This window comes from Octopus bimaculoides, chromosome 5, assembly GCF_001194135.2.
Source record: "Octopus bimaculoides isolate UCB-OBI-ISO-001 chromosome 5, ASM119413v2, whole genome shotgun sequence".
Taxonomy (NCBI): Eukaryota; Metazoa; Mollusca; class Cephalopoda; order Octopoda; family Octopodidae; genus Octopus; species Octopus bimaculoides.
In genome coordinates, this window is record NC_068985.1 from 49,142,252 (window position 1) to 49,154,979 (window position 12,728).

The window sequence follows — 12,728 nt, forward strand, 5'->3', positions numbered from 1 at the left end:
CCACCACCAGGGACACACCATATCAACACACTCGGTTTTGTCGACTCTGTTAGAGTGGATGTTTTCCACTCACGATCAACAGACCAAATTTTCCTTGTGTAACTTTCATTGAATATTCCGTACCGGGTAACCGGTCACAACTAGCATTCCGACGCTCAACTATAGCTCTGCTCCTTGACCACAACTTCCTGAGTACGGACATTCAAAATCAACTTGTGTAACTCTTATACGAACTGGATTTTTTGTCTCTACAGACACTTTTACTATGTTCTGTGTTTTTTCTCACACACACACTTGTGCACTCATACATTTTCTTTCCTTTCAGTAATAACAAACACTCAGACTTTCACATTCCGTGATTCCAGTTCCTGGACAGTTGTCATCACGGTTGTTTTGTCATTATCATTTCATTTGTACATTGCATGCATGTATCACACGAGTGTACATTTCATTTCTTTAATTTTTCTTTGTGTGCTACATCTTGTGGGTGGTTTTCAGTGGCCATCCTGCCTCAGGCGTTCTAACAGATTTAATATTATCGTGCGTTTCTCGCACTGGCAAGGGAGCCCTGTAGTAACGCCGTGCGCATGCGTAGTCTCACGCATGCGTGGAATTAAACAAGCAAGCGTTCCCGCTCAATTCATTCTCTTTCTTGCTAGCCAGCAATAGAGCATGGACGTGTTTTTGCTGTCTCTCTACATCTTTCGGACTTATGCTCGACAGCTCGCTTGCAACTACATAACAACTATGCTTATACACACAGAAGCTGTAACAACAAGAACTAAAGATGTATATATTTACCACCTGAATAAATGTTGTTTAAGTTGATAGTCTGGAGTTCAGCGTTCCGTTATATAGTCTATAATTTTATATAGGAAAGTCAGGTATACATCTAATGATGTATAACCAACTTTCCTATAAATTTTTAAAATCTACGTAAAAAAACGCAAACCAAACCCCAATAATTTACGTCCCAGGGTTGAGTAATTATGTAAATGTAAACATATCTTATTCACTTGACTGAGGAGCACTTAGAAATAGTGGAGATCCATTAGTTTATATCACATTTACTTTCGTGAAACCCTTAGATTTTAATATTTATTTTGTATTAAGGCCTGATAACTATGGGGTGTTTCTTTGGTGGGGGTGGATTTTTACTTGTCAGACCACGTATTAACTTTCGATTTTGTCTATTTTAAAAACCTTTATTTCGCATTTTGTGCCATATCTGTTTGTTTCCTTAATAAAAATGTTCTCGCTGAAAGGTGGTGAGCTGGCAGAATCGTTAGCACACCGGGAAAAATGCTTAGTGGCATTTCATCCATATTTACGTTTTGAATTCAAGTTCCGCCGAGGTCGACTTTACCTTTCATCCCTACGGGGTCGAACAAATAAGTGTCAGTTGAGTACTGGAGTTGAGGAAATCGACTTGCCTCCTTTTCTGAAATTTCTGGCCTTGTGCCACAATTTGAAGCCAATATTTTCTCAATGTAATGCGGCGAGTTGGCAAAACCGTTATCATGCCAGGCAAAATACTTAGCTGTATTTTGTCCGTCTTTATGTTCTGAGTTCAAATTCCACCAAAGTCAACTTTACCTTTCATCCTTTCGGAGTCGATAAAATAAGTACCAGTTGAGCACTGGGGTCGATGTTGTCGACATATTCCTTCCTTTTAAAATTGCTGGCCGTTTGCCAAAGTCTATAGACATTTCGATATTTCAGTAAATAAGGGTTTTTTTTTTTTTTCATATATGCTTTCTTCTTCATGTTTACTTTAAGCATTAACAATTCTAAATCCATTAGATCATTAGTATATTTCAAGACCTTCTCAGCCATATCATCCGAACGAAATAGTGGTTATGTGGATTTGGTAAGCTGGGGAGCTGTATGCTTTGAAGTGACTGTGTGTTGTTCCCAAATAAAACCTACCACGATATCTAAATTTTATTGACATGCTTTTTGTTGTAGTTTTTTTTTTTTTTTTTTTTTTTTTTTTTTTTTTTTTTTTTTGCTGATTGATGTTACAATTGCTACTTTACATAAGTTGATATGCCGAATACCAGTTGCTAGTGTGAAGATGTAAGATTGGCGAGAGATGAGAATATATGCCTGATAAGAAAACTTTTAACACGAGGTCAGAGCAGCAAGGCTGCCGGTTAATCAAGAAAACCTCTGCAGTTTTTATATCCGCGCATTTCAATTTATAAGCATGATTTGGCGCAGAAACTGCATGGAATTTTTCATTGGATTATGCCACCATACAAATGCACCCGAACAACAACTGACTGAAATGGGCCAAGATCACGTGATAAGTCGTGGCCTTTGTTACTGGACTGACAAAGCAGAGCAACAATTACCCTCCTGCCAGTGAGTTTGTTGAGAGACAAGCGAACAAAAACAATAAATAAAAAATTGTGTGAAGAATGCATGCATGTTTGAAGCAAAAAGTTCAGAAAAATTTGAATGCTCTTTAAGGGAAATATTAATTTCAAATTTTGGCACAAATCGAGGGAGGGCGCCGTTTACTTCGACCCCGGTGCGCAATTCTTACTTAATGTATTGACCCCGAAAGGATGAAAGGCAAAGTCAACCTCGGAGGAATTTGAAATCAGAACGTAAAGACAGATGAAAAACCTCTAAGCATTTTGTTCGGCGTGATAACGATTCTGTTGGTTCGCCGCCTAATTGAATGGAAATATTCACACCAAAAATGAATCTCGAAAACCATTAGAAGGCAAAAGAACAATACGTGATATGCGCATAATAGTGAGAAAAGACATCATAGAAAGTATGTATAGAGATCGAACGCAGGATTAGAATGAGGTGTCATGCAGAAAGTTATCTGATGTGTGCATAATGGTATGAAAAGATACCGTAGAAAGTATGCAAAGAAATCGAACACAGAGCAAGAGGTACTGCAAAACATTGCTCGTAGGTTTTAAAACGGGGTGCCATAATCGACAATGAAATTGCTGGGTGAAAATACTGTCAACATAAATATATATATATATTTGTGTGTGTGTGTCTGGGTGTCTGTGTTTGTCTCCCCAACATCCCTTGTCAACCGATGCTGTGTGTTTACGTCCCCGTAACTTAGCGGTTCGGCATAGAGAACGATAGAATAAGTACTTGGGGTCGATTTGTTTGAGTAAAATTAATTAAATTTAGTTTCATACCAGACTCGATTTCGGTACGAAATAATTTTTTTTCTGCGTATTTTTGGGCTGGGGTGGGGGTAGTCGTCTTAGTTGACCTCGTAAGCTGTCGGAAATGCACTCCTTCTGCGGAAAACGGAGGGAGTGGGGTGGACCCTCGGAAATTCCCCTTCCCAACCTCGTCTCCCGCGTTTTTTTTTGTTTTTTGTTTTTCGTTGCAATCGTCTTAATTGACCTCATACGTACAATCAGTTAATTCCATTTACAGATTGTATATTCTAATTAAAATGTTTATGTTTGGTTGTTCGCTGGAATGGAACGGATTAGCAAACGTCGCTTTGTTGTTCCTCTGACTGTTCAGAAGCGTGACAAAGCGACATTGCTTCTGGAGGAGGAGACCCCCTTCGGTCATGAATAACCATAGGATTGCACTTAGAAAGTTGCCCTCCGAGGCACAAATCCGGGCAAGGTTGTTTGTGGATGGCCAGCAGTCGCCCATGCATACCAGCCTTCCCTCTCCACGCCACTGATGTTATCCAAGGGAAATCAAAGGGGCCGATACAGCTTGGCTGCCAGTGATGTCGCAACTCATTTCTACAGCTGAGTTAACTGGTTGTTGTTGGCACTCCGTCGCTTACGACGTCGAGGGTTTCAGTTGATCCGATCAACGGAACAGCCTGCTCGTGAAATTAACGTGCAAGTGGCTACAGACACGTGTACCCTTAACGTAGTTCTCGGGGATATTCAGCGTAACACAGTGTGACAAGGCTGACCCTTTGAATTACAGGCACAACAGAAACAGGAATTAAGAGTGAGAGAAAGTTGTGGTGAAAGAGTACAGCAGGGTTCGCCACCATACCCTGCCGGAACCTCGTGGAGCTTTAGGTGTTTTCGCTCAATAAACACTTACAATGCCCAGTCTGGGAATCGAAATCGCGAGTCCGCTGCCCTAACCACTGGGCCATTGCGCCTCCACTGAGTTAACTGGAGCAACGTGAAATAAAGTGTCTTGCTCAAGAACACAACACGCAGCCCGGTCCGGGAATCGAACTCACAACTTCACGATCGTAAGCTCGACGCTCTAACCACTGAGCCTTACATCAAACCTGGCTCAGTTATCTACAGTGATTCTTGGGCAGCTTACAAAGATATACAAACATTGTGTTATCAGCATTACATGATAAATCACAAAGAAAAATTTTGTTGACACTATACATGCATACATACACACAAAAAACATCGAACGTTTTTGGCGAGATTTAAAAGAATGAGTGAAAAAACCGGGTAAACTATTTATACTAGTACCTGGCCAGGTATTTATTTATCTCTGCTACAGAAAACGAAACAAATGCTGCACCAACGTTTTATTGAAGCAGCAAAATTATATACACCCCGTCCCAGATCGCCAGTAAAGGATCGATTCCAAAACAAGTCCGGAGACAAAAGATATACAGGACTGCTCTAGGTTCCGCCCCACCCCATCCCTCCGTTTTCCACGGACAAAATGCATTTCCTACACATTATGAGGTCAATTAAGACAACTGCAACGAAAATAAAAAAAAAAAACGCATGAGAGGTGGTCGGAAAGGGGATTTCCTAGATTCCGCCCCTCCTCCGTTTTCCATGGAAAAAATGCATTTCCGACAGCTTACGAGGCCAACTAAGACGATTGCACCCCACCCCACCAAAAAAAAACCGCGGGGAAAAAAAATTATTTAGTACCGAAATCGAGTCTAGCGTGAAACTATAAATTTACCTAAAATTCTTCAAAGCGGTGCTCCAGTATGACCGCAGTCAAATGACTGAAATAAACAGATAAATAAATATATACATAAATGATATGTCGTTGACAATATGTCAGTAATTTCCGACTTCTTATTACGTTTTATCACCTTTATTTATTCAGTCCTTTATTTTCTTTTTTACTTCCCCCTAACAGGCTGGTCGGTCAGCTAAAGTTTACCTGTATTAAAAGCCTCAAGAGAAGATACAACAAAAGCCGTACACAACGCTAGTAATAGTAGTAGTAGCAGCAGCAGCAGTAGAAGTAGTCTTTATTTTTATTTTTTTTCTTGTGTAGTCGTCATAGCCATACTTATCACCTGTCCCTATTTCACAGCGAAGTTTATTTTTAACCTGGAAACCTTGGCGACGAGCTTTTTAATCTATTGCCTGTTGAGTTTCATTATTTATCCGCTGCCTCGTCCAAGGAGAGGTCTTTATTACACGTAACATTATTTCTTGGTGTATTCAGTCTGTTTATATATTGTTTATTTATGTCACAGGTGAGTCATTTCAACTATTCCACTTATTAAAATATTGCCGTTTGTTTATACACACGCGCGTGCACACACATACACTAATTAACAAGGAATTATTCTTTTTTCGTATGTTGGTCACGTGGCGGGGCTTTGGAATAGCTGTCAAGCTGTCCTTCGACGTCTCATACTCCATGGAAAAGGGAAAATGATGTGAAAGTGATGGTGATGATGGATGATGGTGGATATAAGAAAATAACTGGAGTTTTGAAAGATTTTTTTTTTTTTCCAGAACGATGATTTTTATTGTATGAAACACAGGGACATAGAAATACTTGAAAATGATGAGCGGCGAGATCCCTTTTTCCTTTCTCCATGAGGTTCGGAACTTCGAAGGACAGCTATTCCAAAACTGCGCCTAAATTGGTTATATTGGGTTGTCCGGAAAGTTCGTGCCGATTTATAGTAGCTTACCTTTCGACTTATTTGCCATGAAACTACCTCAATTCTAGGAAAAGGGTATTTTCGAGTTAGAGGAAAGATAGAGACGCATTGTGCAACAAAGTGGTTCATATTTTGTTGATTTAAAAATGTAATGGCAAGTATTTATTGACCATTTTTCTTTCCTTTAAAAATCGGCACGAACTTTCCGGACAACTTAATATTAACTGACATAAAGGACGGCGGAATTTAAAAAAAAAAAAAGGGTTGGGGTGCTTACACTTTACCCCTACCGGAAGGACTGATAAAGAATTATGAAAAATCATTAATAAAATAATATGCCCCAAACTAGGTATCACAAACACACACTTACATATCAAGGCGGATATTGTTACACCCCCGTCCATATCTATATACACACATATCTGTGTATGTACTTTTCAATTACTCTGCTTTTTAACTTCCCCATAAGGTGTGTGTCACTGCGTGTATTCTCTCTCTTACTCACCTGTTTTCCTGCTCCGAAGGATTATAAAAGAAAAGAACTAAGTATTTATTTCATCCTTTTTATATTACCTTTGTTCGTAGAAGATTATTTATAATTGATGATATTGTTTTATGGGTTTAAATTTTTTTTTTACGTTTTACTATTTCAGTACGTTACTCTTTCATTAAGGTTCACCGTCATATTAGTTTCTCCTTCCCCCACTTATTTCATCTTTAATTTTATAGGTGTTGAAGTTTAAGAAACTAATACCATGTATATCGGTAATATAAACCGCCCGAGTAATGCTTTACATTGAAAGAAAAGAAAAGTAGATATTTGATATTTCACGGACTATTATTTGGTATAATATGTGGATATTGTGTTATACGTATAAACTTCTCGATTCAACAGGTTTCTGAGTTAACTGTTAAATATTTTATCTCTAACGGTACCTGTTAAGTCGTTCCCACAACATTGTACCGAGCACACCTGTGGTGAAACGCTTTTTTTTTGAAGATAATTATTGTTAATTTTGTTTTTATTTAATTAACTAAAAACTAGTTATACTGCGCCGCACTCTGTAAAACTGAGAGAAATTAGTTTTCCTCCCTCGACGCTCCATGTTCAAAATTCTTTTACAATGGAAAGTTCTAATTAATTTTTCTTTTCACTTTTTGATTTTTGACTTTCATATTTCTTAAGTTAAATTCTGAAATACATTATGAATGTGTGCGTGTGTTAACCATTTCATAAAGCCTGTCGTTTGGGCTGTAAGAAACAGTAGTCAAACTCTCCCTCAAATCAGAAAATATTTTGAAAATGATCGACAATTTTGAAGGTTTAGTAAATTAACTAACTTTTCCGTTATTAAGCCAGCATTTGGAAAACATTTTAAACATTTTCAATTATAATTTAAAACGAACATTCAGAAATTGGTCTTTTTTTAATATCTAACTTAGGTGTGTGGATGAAGTAGTTGAGCTAATACCGAAAAAATATCTCTGATAACATTTGTTAAAACAAGATAAATTATTTCAACAAAACTTTTAAACTAATGGAAAGCTATTATCGAGAAAATATCTGATAACATTTGTTAAAAATTTATTTCAAAAATTTATTTCAAAAATTTTTAACTAAGGAAGTTTCTGAAGTTAACCTGAGTATTTATTAATTTAGTTTAATTTCTCAAATCAACCAACTAGCTTACAAAAAAATTATTTCAAGGGAAATACACACACGCACGTGTGTGTGTGTGTGTGTGTGCATATATATATATATATATATATATATATATGTGTGTGTGTGTGTGTGTGTGTCGCACGCGCGCACCCATTTTAAACTATGATCGTATCCCAGCCGAGTAGAGAAAAGAGAGTGTGTTAAGCATTACTAATCGCTGCAGAAATATTTAAGTATTTTTTGTAACTGAGTTAGATACTCTCAGTTTAACTTTTTTTGTTAAAAAAAGAACCTATAAACTTCAGGCTCTATTTAACAACATTTTAATTGCTTTTCTAACGGCCAATTTTCGATCTTAGGTAGTAACTGAACACTCAGATAAAACTGCCCATTATGGAGTTTTCACTCTAAATTATTTCTATTCTATTTTACTGGTTTCAACCAGAGGCCGAGACTATGCTTCGACACTGCCTTTAATATAAGAAATCTTTTAGTATGTTCCACACACTGATTTAGAAATGGAAATGTTAGGTTTCACTAAACTTTCCAAATTATTTTCTAAATAGTTGAAACGCGCAAGTAATGCATTTTATGAGAAATAATGGTGGCGAAGAGCTTAAAAAGGTAGCTGGTTACCTTTTTAGTTCGTGTGAACCAATCAACTTATATAGCATTCGTGTACCGGAGAAGATTAAGATTTAATATTGTTTTAAGGTCTAGAACGTAAATGTAATTAACATAAACTAAGACCTAGTATTCCAGCCCCGCCTGTAAAAAGATATTTGGAATTGTGCTCTGTCCAAATATTAGGAGGGCGGAAGAATGACAAAATTGTTAAAACGTCGGACTAAATGGCTTATGATGGATAGTGGTGGTTATTTATGTTCTGAGTTCAAATTTCGTCGAGGTCAACTTCTTCCTTAAATCTTCCCTCTTCCCAGGGTCAATCAAGTACAAGGTCGATAAAATTGACCAACTCTTCTAAAATATTTCAGGTATGAAGCATACGATACCTCACTCCTCCAAAAAAAAAAAAAACCTTAGCAAGACTGATATGGAGTACCCAGTAGTTCTTGTATACTACCGTTACCTTCTGAGTTCAAATCCCACCGAAGTCAATTTTGCATTTCATTTTGCATATAACTACTATATACAAATGAGCGACTAATCAAGTTAACCAGCGTCGATATAATCGATTGTTCATCTTCTATCTCCAAATGTTTGGCCTTGTGTCAGTGTTAGAAATCTTTGTCTTCCATTATTATTCTATTAATATCAACTATACATTATATCAGTGGTTTCCAAAGTGGGCAGTACTTACCCCTTGGGTACAGTGGAAAGATGGGGGGGGGTCGTTGAAGAAAGTGTGGGACGATAATGGGGTAGCTAAAAGGGTGCGACGGCTATAAAAACAACAACAAAATAATGGGTTAATTAGGTTAAGTTTTATTTGTGAAATACAGTTGTCTTGAATTTGCTGCAGAAAGTGATGTATGTTTGTGGTAGAAGGGGCGCTAAGAATGTGACCTGAGTACCAAGAGGGCGGCTGCCTGAAATAGTTTGTGAACCACTGCACTGTATGAATGGAAGTCAGCCCTAGTACTTTATTTTATCGATTTCGGTGGATGAAAGGAAAGTTGATTTCTACTGGGTTTGAACACAGTACGTGAAAGAGCCGTAACTAAATACCGTTAGTCATTATTTTGTCAGACTTAACAATTCGACCAATCTCACACTGCGATGTGTGTGAGAAATAGTCAAATGAGGTCAATATGCTAATGCTTATCGTCATTCTAATAAAACCTTTTATCTTTCGGCAATCTTTAGTTTTGATTTAAAAGGAATAGTCTTCTCACACACTGTCATGCTGTTTCTTTGAGAATTACACATGACTGTAGAATGCTCAACCATTTACACGTTAATTCAGGAGCGGTAATTCAGTTAATCGATCTACTGAATCCTAATTATCAAGCGACGGAAATAAAGTGCTCTAAACAGATTTTCCTCTTCTCATAGCAATCTAGCCATTAGGTTTTCTAGCTCTGTTAATTTGGGATACCCACGCAACGGATTACATAGGAATTTATTGTGAAAATTTTTTTCGACGGCGGGCAAAGAGTTTCGAATAATTCACACGAGTCGACTTTATTTCTAAATAACTTTCAGAAAAATGGATATTTTCTGATGAAATTTTCTACGAACATCTTTCGGATGGTGTAGATTATCATTATATTGGATTTTAAAGGGAAAAGGCGGACGTCAGGGATAGGTCGCCCACAAAATCGACCAAAGTTGGTCTGTGGAGGTGTGTGTGGGAAAATTGTTTTTAAATCGTCTTTTGAAGATTTTTTTTAAATAAAAAGATGTCCCCCGTCATTTCCATGGGCACCGTGAAAAACACATCTGAAACCTCCCCATCAAAACAGAGAAATTCCAACTTATGTGGGCAACCTATCTCTGACATCTGGCAAAAAAATTGTGAAGTACATACTTGACACATATCACATATCTACGTAATGGAACTTGAAATTCTCAAAAAATTGTGATTTGTGTCAGTATATCCGTGTGCGTGTCCATTTCTTTTTTCTTGCATTAAATTCCGTTATGTAATCTACACTTTTTCTGAAAGTTATGAGGAATCAAAAGTTGACTCATGTGAATTATCCGAAACTTCTTCCCACCCACTTTAAAAAATGTTTCACAGCAAATTCTGATATAATCGGAATGAACACTATCTCAAAAGTTTTTTTGTAGAAAATTTCATCAAAAAAATTATTATTTTTCTGAAAGCTATAAGGAAACATTTCTGAGGGCACACATATGAACAGTTGTTTGTAGGCTTGACAGTAGCAAGGTAAATCATTCCTTTCTTAAAGTAATATACAGCTTTTGTGCACACCTAGTATCCACAGGTGTTTCAATTCTCTAGTTGCCAGGTCTCTGCGAGAAGGATTGTATCCAACCATAGATTACTTTGTTTTAACTAAATACTGCTATTAGTTGATGTTCGTGAAATTAAATGGCTCTCTATATTAGTTGTGAAGTTATATGTTGTCTCTCTGTTTAGTTAAGAAGTTATATGTCTCTCTAGTTGTTTAATTCCACAAAGATTTTTTTAAAAATTTGTCTGCAAGGGTTAATTTTAAGAAGTAAAGCTAAAAATATTGCAATCCCAAGGAGTCTTTACCTTGCCATGCAGGTCATTACCAGAAGCTCAGTGGTCATGTGACATACCTATCTTAACATTCTCAAATCACAAAAAAAAAAAGAAAACAAATGGTGACAGTGTACCCCAATCCTTATTTTCCATAATTTTTCAATTCTGACTTGCTTTTGAAATCTTTTTTTTTTCTTCCTGATTTATATTTTAAACATCTGAAGATTTTTAAACAAATATCTGAAGAATTTTTCAAAAGTTTTAAAATGTTGGAATATCCCTGTTAAGTGAAGGCACATAGCTCAGAGGTTAGAGCATCAAACTCACAATCATGAGGTAGTGAGTTTGATTCCTGGACCTTGCTGTTAGTTGTGTTCTTGAGCAAGACACTTTGTTTCATCTTGCTCCAATTCACTGAGCTTTAGAAATGAGCTGCAACGTCACTGGTGCCAAGCTGTATTGGCCTCTGCCTTTCTCTTGGATAACATCGGTGGCGTGGAGAAGGGAGGCTGGTATGCATGGGTGACTGGTCTTCCATAAACAGCCTTTCCCAAACTTGTGCCTTGGAGAGGAACTTTCTAGGTGTGATCCCATAGTCATTCATGACCAAAGGAGGTCTTTACCATGTTCAATTTACCATCCCAGTTAAATTTTCAAAATGATAGAATGTTACATTGGCAAGGAATCCTAACTTTGCCATTGTGCAAAACAGATATAAACTAACAAACCTACTCAAGCCATAGCTCGTTCCAAGATTAGCAATGCATGCTTTTACTGGCAGTCCAGTGGCTGTGTAATGTACCTCACATTGTAATAACATTCTTAAATCACAAGTAAGCAAGTATTATAGTTTACACATTTTGCTTATTTCTGGATTACAGGATTAAAAATAACATCAAAATTTTTGGTTTATGAGATAATCTCTGACTATTCTTTAGGGACACCTATGATATCTATAATTTTAAAAGTTGTCCTGGTTTGATATATTTTGAAGGTTATACTTTGAGCCTATAATATTATGGTAAGGATCTCATCATCATCATCATTTAATGTCTGTTGTCTATGCTGGCATGGGTTGGATGGTTTGACCAGAGCTGGGGAGCTGCACCTGACTTCAGTCTGATTTGACATGGTTTCTATGGCCAGATGCCCTTTCTAATGCTGCCAAGCAGAAGCACAACTGAGGCTACATTCCTGGTTAGACAACTGCAGGAGAAATACCTAGCCAAAAATAAACCTCTGTACCTGGCTTTAGTAGTCATGGAGAAAGCCTTTGACAAATAGAGAAAGTTAGATGTTAAATTATCACATGGTATCATTACTTTGAACAAAATTAAAACATCCATTACAATGTAGGTATGAAATGCATTAGAAAAATATACGCTGCAACGGTTAACTTGTGTGTGTATGTATGTATGTATTTTATTTTACTTGTTTCAGTTATTTGACTAGGCCATACTGGAGTACCATCTTAATGGGTTTTTAGTTGAATAAACCAACCCCCCAGGACTTATTTCTTAAACCTAGTACTTATTCTATCAGACATTTTTGCTGAACCACTAAATTGTGGAGATGTAAACACACCAACACTGGTTGTTAAACAGTGATGGGGGCACAAACACACATGCACACATATATACACAGGGTGGCCACAAAGTCATGCACCATGGGAGATGTCAAGCATGGTTTATTAGCAATGAAGTAGATAATCCATTACAAATGTTGCAGGTTATAAGGATGAAATAGTTCCGATTTGAGGATTTTCTGCATTGCTGAACAAGGAACATTAAGTTCTTGAGATGACCTACAGACTTTGTTGGACTGGCTACCACTTTTGCTAAAACAACTTCTCTCACATCATCAGTTATGGCAGGCTGCCCTGAATGATTATCATCCATAACACTGCTTGTTCTTTTAAACATATTCAGGAGTCTGATGACAGAATGACTTAATCGAGAACTGGGATGCCATCTGCTGAATTTTTCTACTACTTGTTGCATAGACCATTTTTCTCTTCCACATATATATATATATATATATATATATATATA

At 37.1% G+C, this 12,728-nt stretch overlaps 1 protein-coding gene across 1 annotated transcript in view; it reads left to right on the forward strand.

The window, feature by feature from the left end:
• The first annotated feature begins 6,290 nt into the window (after positions 1-6,290).
• Positions 6,291-12,728, forward strand: part of LOC106874959 (contactin) — a 99,612-nt gene continuing 93,174 nt past the window's right edge. The window contains exon 1 of the mRNA XM_052968054.1: positions 6,291-6,403. The gene's annotated coding sequence lies outside the window, so the exon portion shown is untranslated. The remainder of the gene's footprint in view (positions 6,404-12,728) is intronic.